The sequence below is a fragment of the Cebus imitator genome, unplaced genomic scaffold (assembly GCF_001604975.1).
Source record: "Cebus imitator isolate Cc_AM_T3 unplaced genomic scaffold, Cebus_imitator-1.0 Scaffold610, whole genome shotgun sequence".
NCBI classification, from domain to species: domain Eukaryota; kingdom Metazoa; phylum Chordata; class Mammalia; order Primates; family Cebidae; genus Cebus; species Cebus imitator.
The window spans coordinates 146,288-169,475 of record NW_016107925.1 but is presented as its reverse complement, the minus strand read 5'-3'; the positions used below and the strand labels follow the sequence as shown (position 1 = coordinate 169,475).

At 39.1% G+C, this 23,188-nt stretch overlaps 2 long non-coding RNA genes across 2 annotated transcripts in view; both read left to right on the top strand.

Moving 5' to 3' along the window:
- The window catches only part of LOC108294924, a 51,874-nt gene that overhangs the window by 18,804 nt on the left and 9,882 nt on the right, over nt 1-23,188 (top strand). The window contains exon 2 of the long non-coding RNA XR_005198056.1: nt 3,149-3,285. This is a non-coding gene — a long non-coding RNA (uncharacterized LOC108294924). The remainder of the gene's footprint in view (nt 1-3,148; nt 3,286-23,188) is intronic.
- Nucleotides 21,395-23,188, top strand: part of LOC119469247 — a 3,354-nt gene continuing 1,560 nt past the window's right edge. Inside the window, exon 1 of the long non-coding RNA XR_005198057.1 lies at nt 21,395-21,538. This is a non-coding gene — a long non-coding RNA (uncharacterized LOC119469247). The remainder of the gene's footprint in view (nt 21,539-23,188) is intronic.

Genomic DNA, 23,188 nt, shown 5'->3' with positions numbered 1-23,188 from the left:
TAAATGTGATAGGGTATATGGTATCATAAAAGGAGTAAGATTAATTTTTTATCAAGCAAAGATGAATATAATTTATCTACACTCTGCTACTAAATAATAATTGCAGTTGGTCCTAACCCTTAGAGAAGCTGTGGGGAACAAGTAATGCATTTTTGCACCAAGTTAGCTGAGCTGGAGAGAGTGTTCCAGAGAACAGACTACAGACACACAACCCAGAAAGGAATGCAGGTTATACAACCAGTTGTTCTTCAGAGCACTCGCAAGGACACACAAGAATGGGGAGCAGGGTAGGCACCAGGAGCATCATCTTTGCATTTAGAAAACAACTTTTGAGCCGGGCGCGGTGGCTCAAGCCTGTAATCCCAGCACTTTAGGAGGCCGAGGCGGGTGGATCACGAGGTCAAGAGATCGAGACCATCCTGGTCAGCAAGGTGAAACCTCGTCTCTACTAAAAATACAAAAATTAGCTGGGCATGATGGTGCATGCCTGTAGTCCCAGCTACTCGGGAGGCTGAGGCCGGAGAATCGCTTGAACCCAGGAGGCGGAGGTTGCGGTGAGCCGAGATCGCGCCATTGCACTCCAGCCTGGGCAGCAACAGCAAAAACTCCGTCTCAAAAAAAAAAAAAAAAAAAAAAAAAAAAAAAAAAACTTTTGGCTGTTTTATTTATGTAGGAATCACCTCTTCCGGAATTAAGGGCATAGCAGTGGAGAGCACCTGGTCAAGGGCTCCTTGCCCTCAGCACTCGACGAGGAGGTAGTCGGGTTCCAAGTTCCATAGTCATAGATGTCTGACAATATCTAATTATCTCACTATGTCTTTTTCCCCAACTTTCAATTTCTACTGAAAATCCAAAGACCATTAATTTGCATTTATTATGCTTAGAATGACAGCATCTAAGATGGTGAGCTAGAAATAACTCATCAGGAGGCCAGATGCAGTGGCTATGCCTGTAATCCCAGCACTTTGGGAGGCGAGGTGGGTGGATCACTTGAGCCCGGGAGTTTGAGACCAACTTGGGCAACATAATGAGACCTTGTTCTACCAAAAAAAAAAAAAAAAAATCAAAAAATTAGCTGGTCATGGTGGCACATGCCTGTAGCCCCAGCTACTCTGGAGAATGAAACGGGGGGATTGCTTGAGCCCAAAAGGCCGAGGCTGCAGTCAATTGTGATCATGCCATTCTTCTCCAGCCTGGGCAGCAGAGCAAGACTTTGTCTCAAAAAAACTAAAATAAAATAAAGAAGGAAGGAAGGAAGGAAGGAAGGAAGGAAGGAAGGAAGGAAGGAAGGAGGGAGGGATGCAGGGAGGGAGGGAGGGAAGAAAGACTCACCACATATGAGCTATGTGTCCAGAAAACATTAACAGCTGCCTTCTCTCAGAAATAGCTACCCTAAAGTCCGTTGATACTCTAGGCATAGGACAAAACTGGAGAATATGAGAAACAGTTTTGTATGAATAAGCACAGGGTACCACATATGTATAATGAAACATCTTTAGAGAGTTTGGGCAATTCATCTTTCTTTCTTTCTCCAACCCGTAGCACTTAGAAACCACTAGATGGCACAATTTATTTTTTCTTTTCTGTTTTTATTTTTATTTTTTTCTTTAGGAAACAAGTCCTCACAGGAAACTGGCAGTAAAAATAACCTTATTCTCTGTGCTGCTTTAGGAAAGTTAATATTCTTTATATTTTCTGAAGAAGCATAAGCAAGATCAATTCATTTTCCAAATATGACGAATGGCTGAATATGTGAGAGTGCATCTGCATTTTTTTTTTTTAATTTTAAGACTTTATTCTATGGAAATAAAATATATACCAACGAAGACTTAATTACAAGGAATGTTCCTGGCTACATTAAAAAATATAGTAAGGAACCGGTCACGGTGACTCATGCCTGTAATCCCAGTACTTCTGGAGGCTGAGGTGAGAGGATCGCTTGAACCTAGGTGTTGGAGACCAGCGTGGGCAACATGGTGAAACCCCAGTGCATCTGCATTTCTACTAACCACAAGGAAGTTTGAGGAATTAGTATTCCTGCCAGTGATTTCACACGTGATTCTGCGGCCCTCTTTTTCCCAGTGATCTTTGTCTCCCCTTTTCCTCCCTTCACTTTAATTAATGTTGGGGCACCCTCTGCATCCTATACAGCCAACAAGCTGCCAAGATCCATCTGCTCTTCCAACAAATCAGCTCTGAGCTTTATCCCTCCCTCTTCATCCTTTCTGCTAAAATCCTAACACAGAGCTAAAACTCTCACTCTTAGTTTTTCCCAATTACCATTCTCTTCCTTCATTCTCTCCTGTACATGGAGATGCAATCAATATTCTCAAAATACTGCTATGTCTTCATATTACTAAAGACCTTATATTCATCTTCTAATATCATTTGAAAAAAGTCCAAGCTCTCATCTTGACATTAAATTCTTTCTACCATTTTTTGCCACACTCACTGTGTCTTCTCCTACTACCTCTCCGACGTAAACACACCTCTCCAATCAACCCACATCATACTTTTGCAAAACATGATTCTAATCATTACAGTGGATTTGGGGTTGGTTGGCTGGCTGGTTTGTTCGTTAGTTGGTTAGTAAAGTGTTAGTATAGTATCTTGATTAAGAGTGAGGATTCCATATCCAGATTCCCAGAGTTGATATTTTACTTCTGCCATATATTAGATTTATAACTTAAGATAAGTTACATCTTAACGCTTCAGTGTCTTCATTTATGGAACGGAGACAATGCTGGTACCTCACTTACAGAGTTATTATGAGGATTAAAGGAGGTAGTAGCTCAAACTCTTTCAAATGCCTGGTCCCTGTTAAATGCTCATTGTATGTCGTCTTACCCTACCTTTTTTTCCCAGAGTTGTATCAAAAAACTCACAAAGCTGCGTAAACGTAAATTGACTCTGCCATTCAGACTTCTAGGTTCTCTTCCAATCTACACAGTGAAATTATGTGCTAAATTTCAAAACAATGAGAACACGTTTCACTTTGGCCTGTGCCAAATACATTGTTCCAGGTACACAGAAGTATTTTAACAAGCTTTAGTAAATCTCACACGTGTTTAATTCTAAAACAAATTATTGCTGAGCAAGCTTTCTCTGGATTAGAGTATGCTGAGCCAGTGTTTTATTTCTATTGTAGGAGAAGAAATTTTTGGCAGTGGCTCATGGAGTTTCCCTTTACCAACCTGGAAATGGCATTCATTTTATTGGCTTTTGTTATCTTTTCCTTATTTACACTGGCTTCCATCTACACTACTCCGGATGACAGTAATGAAGGTAAAAGAAGAAAAAAAAAGAAAGCTCTTTATGGCTACTGTGTACTTTTCCCTCCCTATCATCTTGCTGTGTGTTCAAATTTGGTGTGGTTTCTATCCTGTGTGTGAGGATAACTTCGTTTTTTGTCCTGTGGCTTGTGTGTGCGTAATTAAACAAACGAAGAAAAAAGATTAGAATTTTGTAATGAGCTCTTGATAAAGCCCAAACATTTTAAAATATATATGCAGAAGTATTTTAAAAACCCAATATCACATTTTTATTCATTGCCAGTAATAACAATTGTTAATAAGAGAAATCTAAAATTTAAATGATTCTGCTGAGTAGTTCTGAACTCACCACATTTCAGATAAAATTGATGACAATGGGGGAAATGATATATTTGGGGACCAACAATTTATATTTATTTGTATGTATGTGTGTGTAAATATATGATAAGGAAATTACATATATTCATAAAGAATAAGATAAAATCATAAAAAGTAAATTTTATTTGTGTTTCTTAGCTTATCCCCAACCCCATCATTCTTGACTATAAAATAAGCGCTGTCTATGAATTAAAAGTCTATTCTCTGTCCTACAGACTTACAGCACTGTCATAACTAGGAAACAAAAAGCCGCAGTAAATGGACATTCCAGTTCATGCTGACTCGCAAATTGGGAAACATAATTGGAACCCATAAAACCTTTTTCCTGCTCACAATTATTTCCACTGTGTTAGTTTAAAATGGGTTTGGCTATAAGAAAGAGTATAACCAAAATAGCAGTTACTATAACTACATAATGATGTATTTCTCTCACCAGGACAGGCAGCCTGGAGGTAGTGAGTTCAAGGTTGACCTGGCACTTCATAACATCTTGGATCCAGGTTACTTCTACCTTGGTTCTTTTCATCTTCAACCTAAATTTTTGTTTATTTGTTTTTTGAGACAGAGCCTTGCTCTGTCGCCCAGGCTGGAGTGCAGTGGTGCGATCTAGGCTCACTGAAACCTCTGTCTCTCAGGTTCAAGCAATTCTCTGCCTCAGCCTCCCAAGTAGCGGGGATTACAGGCACCTGCCCCATGCCTGGCTAATTTTTGTATTTTTAGTAGAGACGAGGTTCCGCCATGTTGGCCAGGCTTGTCTTGAACTCCTGACCTCGTGATCCACCCGTCCCAGCCTCCCAAAGTGGTGGGATTACAGACATAAGCCACTGCGCTGACCTCTTCAACCTAAATTTTAAGAATCCACTCAACCTGGAAAAAAAAATGGTTGTTTCATTTTGGTGACTTAAAAATTGACAAAAAATGTAATTATTTACCAGTAGCGGAAATTAGAATGAAGCAGGGATGACTTTTCCAGTTTAGTACACTGTTTGCTGTCTATCTTATTTGCCTGTAAGCATAAAGCTAATGGAAATGTGTATTAGGAGCTATATTAGTTCATTCTTGCACTGCTCTAAAGAAATACCTGATACTGGGTAATGTATAAAGAAAATAGTTTTAATTTGCTTATAGTTCTGCAGGCTGTATAGGAAGCATAGTGGCTTCTGCTTCTGTGGAAGCCTCAGAAAACCTCCAAACATGGTGGAAGGCAAAGGGGTAGTGAGTCATCACGTGGCCAAAGCAAGAGGAAGAGAGAAGGGGGAGGGGAGGTGCTATACACTTTTAAACAACCAGATCTCATGAGAAGTCACTGTCATGACGATAGCACCAAGAAACATGGTGTTAAATCATGAGACGCTGCCCCCACGACACAATCACCTCTCACAAGGCCCCACCTTCAACACTGGGGATTTCATTTCAACATGAGATCCGGGAGGGGGCACAGATCCAAACCGTATCAGGGGCCTTCCATGAAAAAGGCAGAACACGAAGCATTTCAGATGCATTATTGTGTTTAATCTTAAAACAATCCCATGAGATGACTAATAATAACTTCACTATTTCACAAGTAAGAATAATGGAGTTTTCAACTTTACCATGGATCACTCAGCTAATAAGACAGAGAGCCAGAAGTTGATCTCCAGCTTATAGGACTCCAGAACCCGAAGTGTGCCTAACCAGCACACTTTTGCTTGAGATAACCTTGAAAAAGATACTTGGCTTAAAAAAAAAAGCATATATAATTCTCTTTCTTTCTTTGAAGGGCTTAAATTGACTAAAAACAATATAACAAGATATAACTTACTTTCTAGTAAGTAGATAAGGATATCCAGGCCAAAAGAAAAATTAAAGTAGGAAAAAAATGGGTGAACTTGATATGGAGAAGGAGGCTGGCATGCCATTTCAGTACAGAGGACAAATTTGTGATTAGTCACTGCTGCATTCATGTCCTGGCTCTGCCATTAGATAATTCTGCCTTTGGGAATATCATACAAATTCTCAAAGCCTCTGTGTTGTCTGCTCTTATGCTGCTAATAAGGACATATCCAAGACTGGGTAATTTATAAAGGAAAGAGATTTAATTGACTCACAGTTCAGCCTGGCTGGGGAAGCCTCAGGAAACTTAGAATTGTGGTGGAAGGGGAAGCAAACATGTCCTGCTTCACTTGGTGGCTGGAAGAAGAAGAATGGGTGAAGTTGGGGGAAGGCCCCTTATAAAACCATCAGATCTCGTGAGAGCTAACTTACTATCAGGAGAACAGAATGGAGGTAACTGCCCCCATGATTCAATTACCTACACCTTGTCCCTCCCTCAACATGTGGGGATTAGGGCAATGCAATTCAAGATGAGATTTGGGGGACACAGCCAAACCATGTCAGCCTCCATTCCGTCATCTGTGCATTGGGATAATAATAGTACCTTCCCTACAGAGTTGAAGTGAAAATTCAATAAAATAAAGGATGCAAAATGCAGAAGGGTGACTATTACTGGAGACTTCTTGGGAGTCTTCGTGATTAGGAATTTAGATAGTGCCATAAGGGTCATCATCATGAAAAATATTTATTACAAAACCAATACAATTTGTATTTACTTAATTCACACACTAGGTCAATGTCTTTGTTTTAAATGTCTAGTAATACAATCCATTTCACACAAATCAATTACAAGGTGACATCACATACATCACAAAAGATAAAAATCTTATGGAAGGTAAAGTTAGGGCCGCTGAAATCCCTCAGGCAAAGCCACTGACAAATGGGTGTTTAGTAGAATTAGACTACCTATCCAATAAAGAAGAGATGGGTCCATAAGTACCCCAAAATAGTGTGAAGTGAATGCCAAAGAAGTGAAAGACATCTCAGAAAATTGATGATGCCCTGAATACTTTTTGCTAATAGCATCCTCTATAGAATTGTGCTATGAAAATCACAAGTAACAAGAAGAGTATTGTATGGAGTTAGGATGCCAATGTGTCAGAAATGTGATGCTCTCCAACCCACCTAAATCAACATCTCATCCAGTCTTTGTCTAAAATTAACTTATAGTTGCAATTACAAACTGCATTTTTATTAAATGAATAACATAATTTTATTTTCATTATTTTTAGTTTCAAGTTTCAATATAAAATTTCATTCAAAGTTTTTTTTTAATTTTCTATTAAATTTTGCCCTGGCTCAAGTAAATTCACTTTAAATGATCTACTCCAGTGCCATTTATTCTCCAATTAAAAAGAAATTTCCTGTTACAGAATTATAGCCTCAGAAGTGTTAGTCAACATCAGTTATCATCCAAGGATGTAGCTGGAGGCATGCTCTTAAGTCTCTGCACGTGCAGGAAAAGGGCCAGACACTTGGTTCTTTTCTTTCTTTAAAGCCACCTCAGAGGAGAAAACCTGAAAACACTGAACTTTATCTGAATTCTGTGCTTCTAGAAAGCAGCTATAGTCAAGAAATTCCTCCAACTTTTTATTTTCTGAAATCTCCATACTCTTGTTTTCCAGGAAATGGCTTAAGGAGGAGAACTACCCTCCCTCTTATGACATAGATAAGACCCACTGTCCACTCTCTCCTGACATCCCTAAGACCCATGAAGACTCCCTTGTTTACTTGAGACTTGGACAAATACAGACCTTTCCTTTTTTGTCTGAAGCTGCAGATGAGAACAGACACAGACCTTTCAACTTCTTGTTCTTTGTCTCACCAATGATTTAGCTGAGATTTGAACTGTTTGTACTTCGGAAACAAGCCAGATAGAGCTAAACATTAGCCTTACAGCTATTTGACTGAGACTTCTTCTGATTGCAAAACAATTCCAACTGTAAATCATCTCAACTATAGGTTTTCTACTCCTCTCTATAAAAGTCGAAAGTAAAACTACCCTGCCAAACTAGTGTGATCTCTGGATTTGAGGTGTTCTCCCTATAATAATAGCTTGAATAAAATCAGTCCGCTTATTTGTGTGCACCTGCGTGTGTGGGTGTGTGTGTGTGTGTGTGTGTTTGGCAAAACACAATCTGCTCCCTGTATATGATAATCTGGTGTGGATATGATTAAAAAAAAAATTGTAGTTGCTTAGTAGGATTACAACTATCTCTGGCACAGAGAAAAGAGACAATGGCTCACTAGAAAAGAATCACATTAGGGGCTCTAGCTCAGGGATGTGGGAACTTTCTCAGTAAAACCCACTTCCAGATCTGCTCCCTCACCTACGACACATTTACCCATGTGTGTGCAGCTGAAATGAACGTTTCATAAACTCAGCCTCCCTACAGGTCATGTACTCTAATACTTTGTATTCTGTTTTGTTCTACTCTGCAAGGCTGGTGGCAACTCACAAAACTACATGTCAATCTCCCAAGCAAACACCTTCACTAATTGGCCATTGCCTGCAGAATAAAATGAAAATTTCCAAGGCTCTTGAGCATTTTTATTCTTCCATTAGAAAACGTCCACCTGTCTACCAATAATCCCCTCCTCCTCCTCTACCTGAATCTTATTTATTCTTCAAATAAGTCGTTTTCTTTCTTCTTTAATTAGTCTAACCCAAAATGAATCCCCTCTGTGTGGGACTTTTATAGTGCATTTAATAGATCACTAATTTGGCGCTCATCTTCATCACCCTGTACTATTGGTTATTGTTATACGAGTAGGAAAAGAGACCATAAAATAATGAAATAGAGTTCCACGATTTGTCACTTGACTTGGTTGACCATTCAGCAAATATACTTTTTACATGCTGTTTGCAAGAAGGCACTGTAGAGGCATGGGCACAGATGAAAAATTCGCCAATTACCAGTCTTTCCCTTAAAGTTTATTGATGTTGCCTTCAATCTTCTTTACTAATGGTATCCTCTATAGAATCACAAGTAACAAGAAGAGTATTGTATGGAGCTTAAAGTTTACAGCCTCATAGGAGAGATGACACAGGTGGAAAAGTACAAGATGATAATTCCTATTCACATAAAAATAAAATTCTTCATCTCTGTGTGAAGCCTTTCCTTGAATGGCCAAAAATAAAATAGCAAATTAACAAAAGCATGTTTTAAACATAATAAGAAATTACACTTAGCATGTCATCTAGAAAGTAAGCTCCATAATGCAGATGTGTTAATCACTGCTCATCCCAGCACCTAGAACACTATTTGGGACATAGGTGGTTTTTAGTAACTCATTACTGAATAGATTAATAAATAACTACAGCTTATGTTGTTACCGAAGCTTAACATATGAGTTTCACATTTCATGAGCATTATATATCATCTTTCTTATTCATTCTGTAGCTCTTCCTACTACTTTTTACTGAGTAATATTCATGTTGCTTTATCTGTATTAATCATTTAATCCTAAGATTAAACCTATGAGGCAGGTATTGTTGTAATACTACACTAAATCTAAAATCCTCAGAAATACTCATTAGGAGCTCATGAACTTGTATATGAGCAGAATCACAGGCTGATTTGTGTGCAAAGATAATATATGGGCTGTTCATAAATCTCCTTGAAAACCTCAGTGACCTAAAGTGCAAATTAATTCAGAATAACACAAATCCATGTAGACAGGCTTTTCATGATGGTCCTCAATGTATATTTGATCACCTTTCTGAAATGTTCAAGTTTGATATATTCATGAATTGAAAATGCATTTTAATGCCTGGGGGACAAAACATAACCAGGATAGGCCTTCCCTCTGGGCAGAAGAAACTGTATGATATATGCCAAGGTCAAATATAAATGGCGTGTTCTATTTCCACGCCATTTATATTGTGTTATATAAATGGCGTGGAAATAGAACACGCCATTTTTTGTGTGTTACCTAGACCACTACTTCCCTGTATTTTCTTAAATTGTAAAGAATCCTTTTCCTCCTGTTTCATTGTTGTTTAGTTTTAAAATTTACTGCTGTGAAGCTGCAGTATCAGTTTAGAAGAGATTGGCATAACAGCCCCTTTGTATCTCTAGAGGTAGCTCATAGTGACGCAGCAGTAGCAGCTATTTCCTGCCTGAATTATATTGCTGCCCACCTGCACACTAGTCCCTGTCTTTGAAAGTTGTGTGGTGTAATGGCCAGTAGGAAGTGATAAAATGGAAGTGACCCATCAGGGAATTATAAGGATATTCTGGGAAGGTAATGATCCTTCATCAAAGGTGTGTCCAGCCTCTTAACAAACAGTAGCTATGCAGCATCCCCATGCCAGACACTCCCTTCCAGGATGGCTGTAACTGCCAGGTGAAGTCTTGGTGACTTTGTTGATGATGCACAGAGCTTTGGAGAAAGTAAATCCAAGGCCGACAGACCCCCCAATCTGGGATTAGAATAAACTTTAAATTATTTTAGAAAGTCTTAGGTTTCAAAACTTGATGTCTGTTAAGAATTCATCTAGATGTGACAGATATTGCTGTTGTCCAACTGTGTCAAGGTGGCAAAAAGGCCCTGCAGCACTTTCTACCTGAGGAGACTATGCAGAGAGGTCACTAGAAAACAATAATAAGAATGCAGTCAGGTGCAGTGGCTCACGCCTGTAATCCCAGCACTTTGGGAGGCCGAGGCAGGTGAATCATTAGAGGTCAGGCGTTTGAGACCAGCTTGGCCAACATGGTGAAACCCCATCTCTACTAAAAATACAAAAATTAGCCAGGCTTGGTGGCACACGCCTGCAGTCCCAGCTACTCAGGAGGCTGAGGCAGGAGAATCACTTCAACCCAGGAGGCAGAGGTTGCAGTGAGCAGAGATCGTGCCATTGCACTCCAGCCTGGGCTAAAAAAGTAATAATAATAATACATGTGTTAGGGTCAGTCGGGGATGTTGCCAAATCCCGCCCCAACTACATCCTTGCAGTGTGACTTGAGCAAATTATGAAAATGCTCCAAGACTCACTTTCTTCATTTGTAATTTGGTGAAGATAATAAATTACACACCCAGGGGTGTGGGGAGAGTTTAAATGTTATAATGTATTTGATATGCAATGCTCCCTGCTAGCAACATTTTGTTATTTCGTTGTTGCTCAGACTAGCTTGTGTCTGGCCTCTGCTGTGTGGAGGGCGCTGCTCCTGTGGCTGTCACTCTCACAGCCTGTCGTAGCAGGGCATCCACCATCTCCTGGCTTGCCCTGTCTGCTGTTGTCAGCAGAATTCTCTTCGGCATTTGTCCTGCACTCACTGTTTATTCAACTCCAAACAAGTGGAGTTTCGCCGAAGTAAGTCTTACCTCAGCTATAGTGGCTTACAAACTATTGCTGGTTTTGTTTTTGTTAGGGTTTCTTTGGTTTGGTTTGGCTTGGTTTTGGGTTATTTTGGTGACACTGGGTGCCACTTGATGGTAAGAAGTATTTGATGAGTACCTGCTACTCACTCCTGTAGCAGACACAGTACTTCAAAAGAATAAAAGACACAGGGCCGGGTGTGATGGCTCACACCTGTAATCCCAGGATCTGGGGAGGCTGAGGTGAATGGATCACTTGAGGTCAGGAGTTCCAGACCAGCTTGGCCAACATGGTGAAACCCCATCTCTATTAAAAATGCAAAAATTAGCTGGGTGTGGTAGTGCACACCCATAATCTCAGCTGCTCAGGAGGGTGCAACAGAAGAATCATTTGAACCTGGGAGGCAGAGATTGCAGTGAGCCAAGATCTGGACACTGCACTCCAGCCTGGGCAACAGACCGAGACACTGTCTTTAAAAAAAAGAAAAGAAAAGAATAAAGAAAAAAATAAAAGACATTTCCTTTGTTCTGGAAAGATTCACTAACTGGCAAAAAAAGGAAAAAAAAAGAAAAATATTTCAGGCACACTTATGAACTCCAGAATTTGAATGGTGGTATCTGTAAAGGGATGTTGAAGAAACAGAAAACAGCACTAAATGCACAGCAATTGTTATGATATAGTCACAACTCTGGCTCAGTCACCCCTTGCAAAGCCTGTAAATACCTCCAGAGTTACTTCACTGCACAGCTGGTCACTGTATGTCACTGTTGACTAGGCAAGTTCACTGCCCTGACCACAATCTTTTCAATATTAATGAGGCAAAAGACTTGTACGTTTCAGTGAACACATAATCTTTCAGCACTAATCTGATGTTGAAAAATTCCTCTAATGGTCTGTAATCCCAGCACTTTGGGAGGCCAAGGTGGGTGAATCACTTGAGGTCAGGAGTTCCAGACCAGCCTAGCCAACATGGTGAAACCTGGTATCTACTAAAAATACAAAAATTAGCCAGGCGTGGTGGCGGGCACCTGTAATCTCAGCTATTTGGGAGCCTGAGGCAGGAGAATTGCTTGAACCCGGGAGGCAGAGGTTGCAGTGAGTTGAGATCACACCATTGCACTCCAGCCTGAGTGACAGAATAAGACTTCATCTTAAAAAAAATAAAATAAAATAGAAATTCCTCTAACATTCCAGAAGGAAAGGTTTTATCCTACTTTAACCATATGACTTTACTCCTTCCACTTAGCATGCCATCTCATGAACGGCACCATGAAGAAGGGTGTATACGCACATGTGGCAAAGTAAATTTTTATACAGTGATCAACATTTGGCAGTAGGCTCTGAGCAGTGCACTATGGCCCACCCGTCATCCATCATTAATTTAGACTGTATAAATTATATAATTTATCAATAAGAAACAACTAAATAAATCTTATGGAGTATCTATATCTGCATTCATTTCTGGTTAGTGAGGTGAGCACTGTTAACAACTCAATAAATGCCTGTTCTTCAAAAACAGGGAGAAAATTGATGGCATCGAAAAATTTGTGAGAAAATCTACGGCATCCAGAAATTTGTATGTGAAATAGCATATACAGAGTTGTGGGTGCATTTTCGCTGTGTTATGAAGGAAGAAAAAATAGAAAATCATAAAGGGAATGTTAAAAGAACATATCTAAACAGGGCACTTAAAAGGGGATACAAAGACGGAAAGTCACATGCAGTGAACAGGCCAGCTTTGCCACAGCAGAAACGCTACACCAGGGACAGTTCTGAAACTGCCGTTAAACTAGAAGTATTAGCATTGTTATAAAGTCAGCTTTACTCTAGCACTGCTTTCTAAGTCTCCAACCTCTTGCCACATGCATGAGATGGAAGCAGAGGATGTTAAAATCGGAAATGATTTTAAGCAAAGAAGATAAGAAATCAAATTAAACAAAGATGTTCAGTCAAGCACTGTTTGCAGTGGTAAAAATGGAAAGACGCTAGATGTTGATCAATGCAGAAATGATAAAATAAATCATAGCAGACGCGTGCAATGGATACCATGCAGCAGATGAAAGCATTCTATATGCTCTGTCACTAAAAATGCCCAAGATATAGTAAGTGGACAAGCGTGCTGCTGAATAACATTAGGATCTGAGTTGTGGTTTTAGGTTTACATTTATATTTGTGAGTGTATACACATATGGACATACGTTTGTGTGGATGTGTACACGGATCAGTCAATCTATAGACAATGTTGAGGAGAAGAACACACAGAAACTGACAAGAGTGGGTAACTCTGGAAAGAGGAATTAGGAGACGGACATTTATAGTTTTCTGAACTTATTGACTCTTACTACTTTACCACCAACATGTTATAAATTCCTTCCACAGTTAAATAATAATACATATACAGCCTTTTAGAGTTTACAAAGTACTTTCACATTTGTCACTGGATTCTCATAAACCTTTGACATTGGTTGGGGAAGCAGGATGATCCCTGTTTCCTTTCTTATCTCGGAAATGGAGCTAAATAATTTTCCAAAGTTACATAGCCAGCAAGCATCAGAACTATACATAGTGATTACAAATGCAGTGCCTCCTGCACTCCATAAATAGGCAAAATTTGAAAAACTCTCCACTCAAAAAGCTCTGGTGTGCTGCTCGAGCACTCCAATAGTCCATTCCATCATCTCTCTAGGCTTTCATTGCCTGATAGAGGCCTCTCGCTGTGATTCACTACAAGTCACTCCACATAAAAGCTCCCCTTTGCTTTCCGATACCGATTATTTCCCCCTCCCCTTCCCCCTCCCCCTCCTTCTTCTTCTTTTCTTTTTTGAGTCAGAGTCTCACTCTGTCACCCTGGCTGGAGTGCACTGGTGCAATATAGCCTCACTGCATCCTCTGCCTCCCGGGTTCAAGCAATTCTCTGCCTCAGCCTCCCGAATAGTTGGGATTGCAGGCATCCGCCACCATGCCTGGCTAATTTTTGTATTTTTAGTAGAGACAGGTTTTCACCATCTTGACCAGGCTGGTCTTGAACTCCTGACCTTGTGATCCACCTGCCTCAGGCTTCCAAAGTGCTGAGATTACAGGCATCAGCCACGGCACCTGGCCTGATACTGATTATCTTTTTAAACAAGTATTGATGGAGCATCTGCCATATTCTAGACACTGGCAATACAGTACTGAACACGTCATTCAATCATGTACTTGACAAATACTTATTGAAAGCTTAGCCTGCCTTTGCTGTGGCAGATGTTGACTATTCTTTGTTGAATAAAATTGCCCTCATAAAGCTTACAGACATAATGTTGGAGACATTGTCTAACCACATGACTATTTTATTACAACTATTAAAAGTGTTAGGAAGAAATGCAAAGCACCAAGAAATCTCCATCAAGGGGATTCAACTACACATAAGAGACCAAGAAAAATGTCTCTGATCAAATGACATTTAGGATGGTGAGCACTGATAGCAGTGAGGGTAAGGCAAGGGAGGACGGGGAGGAAAGAGAGCTGGCATTTCCTCTGTGGGAAGAACAAACAGGAAGGCCACTGCATGGAAGGGGCATGAGGAACTTGAAAGGATACCAACCGTGATTTGATCACAGAGGGGCAGGCAGGATGATTAGGACAAAGGAGGTAAGGGGGCCAGAGGCAAGGTCAGGATTTCTGATTTTTTCTCAGGAGCAAGGGACAATGGTTACTGATTTTAATCAGGGGAGAGACATGGTTATGTATACATACATCTGTAAAGATCCTTCAAACTACAGTGGAAGATGATGGTGGATGGGGCAAAGGACACAGGAACAGCGGATGTGTTTCCATTCAGCACAATTGGAATTTTGAAAGAAATTTCATTGAAAATTAAATTTTTTTTAAAAAAAGTCTTAATTTCAAAAACTATGAAATGATATGTAAAGTGAATAAATTTCTGATCTTTATAATTTTTATGGGACTGCCAATCATGAAGTTTTAAGTTTAAGATTTAGAGATATATATTTATAAAGAAAAATTGCCACTGCTGTGATTCTGTATTAATCAGGCAGCAAGAAGCATGCTTGCTCTTTAAGAAGATCCCTCCCATTTTTTCAAAGCTGGCCTCACAAACCAGAGTCAAAGTCATAAACCTGGCCGCACACAGTGGCTCACGCCCGTAATCCCAGCACTTTGGGAGGCCAAGGCAGGAGGAGAGCTTGAGCCCAGAAGTTTGAGATCAGCCTGGGCAACATAGTGAGATGTCGCCTCTATTTTAAAATAAATAAACAAATAAATAAAACATAAATCCGATAGCACTCAAGAGTAGTGAGGCAAAATCAAGAAGAGAAGGTACAAATTTTACGCACGCAGATAGATTTTAATTTTTTTTTGTATTGCCACTTCACCCTGCTCCAAAATCAACATGTAACACAAAACAAAAGTTTAACATACACCTCTAATAATATGCAAAATAATTTGATAGTACCAGCACACATTTAGGGAGTTATACGTGATGACTTGACGAACAAATTCTTCCCTTGGTACACAATTTGGGTTGTCTGCCAAATAAGAACTGATTATATCGATAGCACAAAAATAATATTTTGAGTGTTCACTGTATGCCAAGCACTTAACATATTTAAGCCTCCTTTCATCCTTATGACCACATTGCAAAGCAGGAAAGTAATGCTATGTCTACTTTGGAGATAAGAAAAATGAAACTCCCGAAAGCAATGTGCCCAAGGAGAGGAAGAGGCAGGAAGAGCTCGGTGAGCATGACCGTGGCCCGTGCTCTCCAGCCCATGCCTGAGTCAGGGGTGAGTGTGAAAATAGGAACTGCCTCAGAATTAACAGTGTGACCGAAGGCAAGTTGCCAAATTAGCCCTCATTTCTAAATTCAGGTACCCTTGAACAAGCATAGACCGATACAGACAATCCACCACTGTTTACTATAACACTCAACTCTTTGTGAATTAAAACATAGCCTCTCACCCTGGAAAAAGTGTAAAACAGAACTCACCAAACAGGAAAAAAAACAAAAAAGCAAACAATCCAACAAACTCCAAAGCATCGACTACATGATTTTCAACTGAGGATTTCTTTAACTACCTTAAAGTTGTGTTTGTAATTAACTAGGTCTGACTGAACATCAATTACATGTCTTTTGGTCACAGAGAAGTTCAACATTTGAACATGTATGCCTAAAACAGTGTAGTCTTAGAGAATGTGGATGAGGGCTTTGTTCATTTCTAATTCTTCACTAATTAGAGGTGGGTTTACATTTTGGTCGTCCCAGCTATTTCTGTAGTGTGTGGGTAAACTATTGAGCATGCTGAGCTAGTACTTCACAACATAGTTCTGTGGGTGCCAAAGCCACAGGCACCAAGGTTTCCAGTTAAATTGTTTGGAAAAAAATGCCAAAATGTCTGGATCCTGAATTGGAAGCTGCTGCTTTTGCTTCACAAAAATGAGGAAAGCCTCCATTAACAAAAGACCAAACTGAGATTAGTGGCCAATCCGTAGATTTTCTATTATTTCACATAGTTTTAAAACTTTTTTTCTGCAAATGTTTCTTCATGGAAAAAAAAGTCAACACACTTTTTTGCAATTTTTCTGTTCTCGCTGAACACAATGAATTTTCTGCCTTTATAAACCAAATTGTCCAAAATTAAGAAGGCATGGCCATAAGTGAAACTGAGGTCTTCCTACATAAGTTTTACCTTACCTGAAAGCCACGAACTTGCCTGGAATGAGACTGTTCATTAGCTACTAGGACAGATTTCAGGTTTGTTTTAAAAGAAATCAAAATATCCTCTCTGTATCAATGCTCCTGACACACCTATTTAGGGATATAAAGGAATCAATAAAGTTATGCTTTAAAGGAAGGATTATTAATCTATTTAATATGGATTGTTAGAGGTGGAAACAGCAAATTTTGAGAGCAGGCAACAAATTGGGTTATTTGTATTTATTAGAAGTAATTGCAGCTGCCAGCCAGTAGAGGGCAATGTTTGACAAACACCTGAATCCAAGAAAAATAATATTGCTCTGTTGTGTTCCGGTGCTGCCTGTGTAGAACTAATTTCACACCAGCCAGCAAGCTAAACACTGGGAATGCCAAAGCTTTGTCTTTTTCCCCAGTGAACTGTGAGCAATGCCTGCAGCTATTCCAGATAATCCCTTAATCATATTTAAAAACACAAATAGCGGCAGGGCTCACGCCTGTAATCCAGCACTTTGGGAGGTCGAGGCGGGCAGATCAAGAGGTCAGGAGATCGAGACCACCCTGGACAACATGATGAAACCCCTGTCTCTATAAAAAAAAAAAAAAAAAAATTTAGACGGGCGTGGTGGCAGGCACATGTAAGTCCCAGCTACTCCGGAGGCAGAGGCAGGAGAATCGTTTGAATTCGGGAGGTAGAGGTTGCAGCGAGCCTAGATTGCGCCACTGTACTCCAGCCTGGGTGAGAGCGAGACTCCGTCTCAAAAAAAAACAAAACAAAAAACAAAAAGAATAGATTCTTCTCTTTTTCTCAAAATCTATTTAGTAGGCAAGGGCCTAGGCCAGGTATATCCTGAAGGCCTTTTTAGATCAATGAATCCTAATGCCCATAAATTGGATTCTCTTAAAATAGAAGCTGTAAAAGGATTAGTAGCTCTACAGTGAAGAAGAACAGAATGAATGTCCACAAAGGCATTAACAACTGTGTGTATTATTAAATACACACAGTTGTTAATGCCTTTGTGGACATGCATTAAATACTGTTTTTATACTATTTTTGAAATCTCAGAAAATGTGCATTAAATTCTAAAATCCTAAAAATTAGCCAAAACAGACAAATCTAAAACCATAATGAGATACTACCGCACATCTCTCAGAAAGACTAAAATTTAAATACATATACTACTTTTTTTTCTTTTTATTTTTCTTAGAGACGGGGTCTTGCTCTGTCACCCAGGCTGGGGTAAAGTGGCACAATCATAGCTCACTGCAGCCTCAAAGTCCTGGGCTAAACCAGTCCTCTCAATTCCACCTACAAGTAGTTACTGGAGGCAAGTAAGACTAGAGGCACATGCCACCACACCAGGCTATTTTTTCATTTTTGTAGAGACAGGGATCTTGCTATGTTGCCCAGGCTGGTTTCGAACTCCTGGCCTCAAGCAATTGTCCCACCTCCAGGTGTGAGCCCCCATTCCTGATCCTGCATATATTAAATTTACACACACACACACACACACACACACACACACACACAAAACACCAAGTACTGCTGAAGATGAAGAACTACTGGAATTCTAGTATGTTGCTTGTGGGAATGCAAAATGGTACAGCCAGTTTGGAAAGCGGTTTGGAATTTCTTATAAAGATAAAACACATACTTACCAAACGGCCAAGCAATCCTACACCCAGTACTTACCCTCACTCAAGAACATGCACACAAATATTTATACCATTATTCACAATTACCAAAAAAAAAAAACGAGAACAGCCCAAATATCCTTTAGCAGGTAAATGAATAAACAGAGTAGAATACATTTATGAAACAGAATATTATTAAGCAATAAAAAAGGAAAGGAATCAATTGTTTGATACAAACAAGAATACAAATCAATCTCAAATGTGTTTTGCTAAGTCAGTGTTTCTCAGCCTCATAACTGTTTTAGGCCAGATCATTCTTTGTTGTAGGAGATGTCCCGCACATGGGAGGATGTTTAGCCGCCTCCCTGCCTCTTCCCACTAGATCCATGCTGCACTTTCCCAATCCCCCTTGTTGTGGCAACCAACAATGCCTCCAGAGATTGCCAGATGTTCCCTGGAGAGGCCAAGGTTGTTCCCAGGTGAGAGCCACCGTGCCAAGCAAAAGGAGTCAAGTTCAGAAGGTGGTTCCACCTGTATAACATTCTGGAAAAGACAAAACCGCAGAAACAGAAAACAGCACAGGGGCTGCCAGCCATTCAGGCCAGGGAGAAGATCTGACTACAAAGGAGGAGCATGGGGATTGCGCATGTGACAGTGTTGTTCCACATCTTGATGATGCTGATGCATTTGTCTGCATTTGTCAAAACGCATGGGCCTGTCTACCTTAGTAAGCACCCTATATACATTTAAAAAATGAATCTCGTTTTTTTCTTCTTTTTTTTTTTGAGACAGAGTCTCACTGTGTCACCCAGGCTGGAGTGCAGTGGCATGATCCTGGTTCATTGCAACATCCACCGCCGAGGTTCAAGCGATTCTTCCGCCTCAGCCTCTTGAGTAACTGGGACTACAGGCATGTATCATCACGCCCACCTGATTTTTGTGTGTTTAGTAGAGACAGGGTTTTACCGTATTAGCCAGGCTGGTCTCGAACTCCTGACCTCTTGATCCACCCACCTCAGCCTCCCGAAGTGCTAGGATTACAGGCGTGAGCCACCGTGCCCGGCTAAACAATGAATCTTTACAAACCTATAAAATACTACTTTATTTCTTAAGGGATATAAACATCATAGGAGAGATTCCTAAACTTAAAAAGAATATTACTTAATTCAGCATTGAATAACAAAGTTCTGAATTTTCAGGTCAAATGTCAAATAAATTAATATAGAAACAATAATAAAATATGTAAACAGTACTGCACTGTTTAACAAAAGTTCTCTATGAATAACTGTGGATATCTGTTTCTACAGGATAGTTTTTTAAGACTTTATAATAGTTTACTTATAGTAATTATTTTAATAAAATGAATCTATTAGATCTCTTAAATTAATTTCTAAATAAAAATGGAATTTCTGGCTGGGTGCAGTGGCTCATGCCTATAATCCCAGCACATTGGGAGGCTGAGGAGGGTGAATCACTTGAGGTCAGGAGTTCCAGACTAGCCTGGCCAACATGATGAAACTCCATCTCTACTAAAAACACAAAAATTTGCCAGACATGGTGGCACCCACCTGTAATCCCAGCTACTCGGGAGGCTGAGGCAAGAGAATTGTTCAAAGCCAGCAGGCAGAGGTTGCAGTGAGCCAATATCTCGCCACTGCACTCTAGCCTGGGTGCCAGAGCAAGACTTTGTCTCAAAAAAAAAAGGAATTTCCATTCCATTTCTCAGTGGAAATTAAATTTCTAAATGTCTGCCAATATAAAAAACAGTGTTTTCTTCATATTTCTTAGAAAAACGTGTTCCATAAACTGGGATCACGCCTGTAATCCCAGCTACTTAGCAGGCCAAGGTGGGAGGATTACTTGAGGCCAGTAGTTCAACACCAGCCTAGACAACATAGCGAGACAGCAACCCCCACCTCCATCTCTGAAAAAATAAATACATACACATATAAAAAGAAAAATACGAGACATATCTTGCTAAAATAAAATAATGAATTTTTTACCTGTACTGACATTTTCACTTCATTTATAAGAATTTCCCTGTAGCTACTTATACAGAAAAACCACAGAAAATGTGAAATAATGAAGCAGTTTTCTTTATGACATAAAATTTTAAAAATTAATTCTCAAAGTACTGCTTTAGTAACTTGGAAATGACAAGAATTCCAGGCATTAGTTTCCCTCACCAGAGTATAATAAATTCCCCTGCTCACACATCATTTGCTGGAAGTAAGAATGGTGGCCCTAAAAATAAAAATTAAAAGTACAGCTAACTATGAAGAACGTTGGGGGCGAGGGCCCGGCTGGGAGCTGAGACTGATGCTGGCAGAGTTGTAACTGCACATCAAGACTTTCTCACCGCTCCCTAGGGCGATGCAGAATATATAATTAGGGGATAAAAGGCGTTCCAAGCTTGACTCCCAAGACTGCTGGCCTTTGAGTTATTATAGACTAATAACCACAGCATGGCTAGCTCTCTAACTGAACTCTGAAACAAAAAGGAGTTTTATTTGTGGTGGGTAAATGCCATTGGTTCTTGATAGTATGATATGTCAAGTTTCGGATAAAGTTTTTTCTAATACAGAAAAAGCCATTTGATGAGTGTAAGAAAACTTTTTGAAAAGATACCAAAACAACCACAAACAGGTAGACTCAGATGGTATAGCATGAATTTCATATGAAAGGAAAGACAGCCCTAAGGGCAAATTGAAGAATATGGTTTGTTGATTCCTGTTTAAGGGACTACAAAGATGCTGGAGAAATAAGATTTGCTAACAGTTTACCTCCTACACTGTTGAGATGGAAATAAGAAAGGCTTAGTTTGGGAATCCTGCATCCTACTTATGAGCCTGAGAATCCCAAGAATCAAGATAGAATCATCTCAAGGAGTTGTGCCATAGTTGGCTCATTGGACTTATTATATAAATAGGGTGCTTTTGAGGTGCTGTGTGTTTGGAAAAGAAGCTATTGGCATCCACACACAAAATCAAATGATTTTTGCTCTCATCAGCCACTCCCCAAGGTTTGTCTGTTTATTTGTTTAGGTTTTTTTTTTTTTTTTTAATCCCTTGAGTTGTGCAAATAGTCTTGTAACGTTTACTCAAAGAAGAATGATTTCTTCCTGACAAGAGCAATTAAACACATTCCAAAATGGGTTTCTTTAATAGTTTTTTAAGTTTCTTTGTTTGTTTATACTGCTTTTCAAAATTTTATTAACTAACTCCAAAGTTCAAAGCCCATTATCAAACATTAGTAAGACTCAATCTCCTGCTCTTTATAATGGAGACAACACCACATACCAAGGTTTTTGTGAAAATCAAGTGAGATGGAAACTATCATAGCAACCGTATTCAAGGAATTATTTATGTAGGTACCAAATATATTTTCTTTGTTATTGAAATGAAGTTGAGACACAGATCCGATGTTCAGCTATACAATGTGTATATTTACATAACCTTGAAACTTATTGAGTGTGTGTGTGTATGTGTATATATACATATATATCTTTAAGCTTAATCTTAGTGTTCAGCTATGCAGTTCATATATTTACATAACCTTTAAGCTTCTTATGTGTGTATGCATATATATATATATATATATATATATACACACACATATACATATATCTTTAACAAAAAGAAACTACCTTTTGAGAATTTTAAGAATCAGATAATTTCTTATAATGGTAGAATTAGAATATCATTTGGAATAGATTATTAAATGCCATGGCTACAAATAGCCCAGATTCTCCAGGCTTCCTAAATCCTATCCTGAACATCAATTTGTAGCTAGTAAAAATCACATACTATGAGGGATAGTGGTTGTCCCTAAAGACCACATAAACTATGGTTTCCCACCGGAAATGGTCAAGACATCCAGCACTTTTAAGAAAGCATATAAAATAAACCATTATCAAATTTAAATCTAAATATTATAATCTTAAGGAAAAATCAACTTCACAGATTTGAGAAAAATAATAGAACTTATTTTTGTGACACAAGTTCCCAGGAACTGAATCTTGATTGAAGGATGTTTGCTAAAGATGAATGTTTGTTAAATTATTTGCTCAGTGAAACAATTCCCAGCCAGCGGTTACAGCATTGTGGCTCCAGTTTTATGTAATGGGTTATATTTAAACCATCCTGGCAGCTATTCAAAATGCCATTCAGGAGCTACCTGAAAATTGTTCCCATGGCCTAGTCCGTGTTCCAGGCGAAAGAGTACATCAAAGACATCTTTCCAGAAATGTTGATTACTACATTTCCTTAGGGGCAGTTAAAATTCTGTTACGGATAATCTAAATTATTGCCAGAAACCCTAGGATTTATGCATAACAAAATAAAAGAGAGAGAGATTAATATTTTCTGACTTTTGAAAACGTATTTTAGCTTTTATGTATATTTTTTGCTAGAATTCTAGTGCTTTCTTCTACCATTCTTGAGTCAGAAACTAGTTACCCAGAAAATGTATTCATACTTCAGCTACTAAAATTCCTCTTTTTTGTGTGCCTAAATGCCTAAATGCTAGTGGCAAAGCTTTCTAGGTACAGAATCCAAGCCAATAAAGCCGGATTAAATCCAATCCAAAGGACGTTGTCACTGCCTTGTTTGACCATTTGGACACTTCACATTGGGTCAAAAGCTTTATATCCTACTTGACTTCATCCAGATGGACCATTTAATCATAAATGAGTAGGTATAGGACACAAAAACATTTAATTAAAAAATTGTTTGAGCTTAGATAAACACACATAAACTAATAGGAATCATAGTTCAAACTTTGTTCTTGGAATTGCTAGTGGCACCAGTAAATGAAAGAACATTTCCCAGAAATGTTTAAGGACAGCAACTTAAGGAGGGAAGTGACATTAAGTCGGGTCACGGATAGACAGTTGTATGTAAATCATTTTCCATCCTCTTTGTTTATATCTCTGAGTTTTTATTAAATAATTCTTAAAACCACTTAACAATGGGATATTGACACTTGTGGTAAATTGGGATTAATTACTATCTCCTG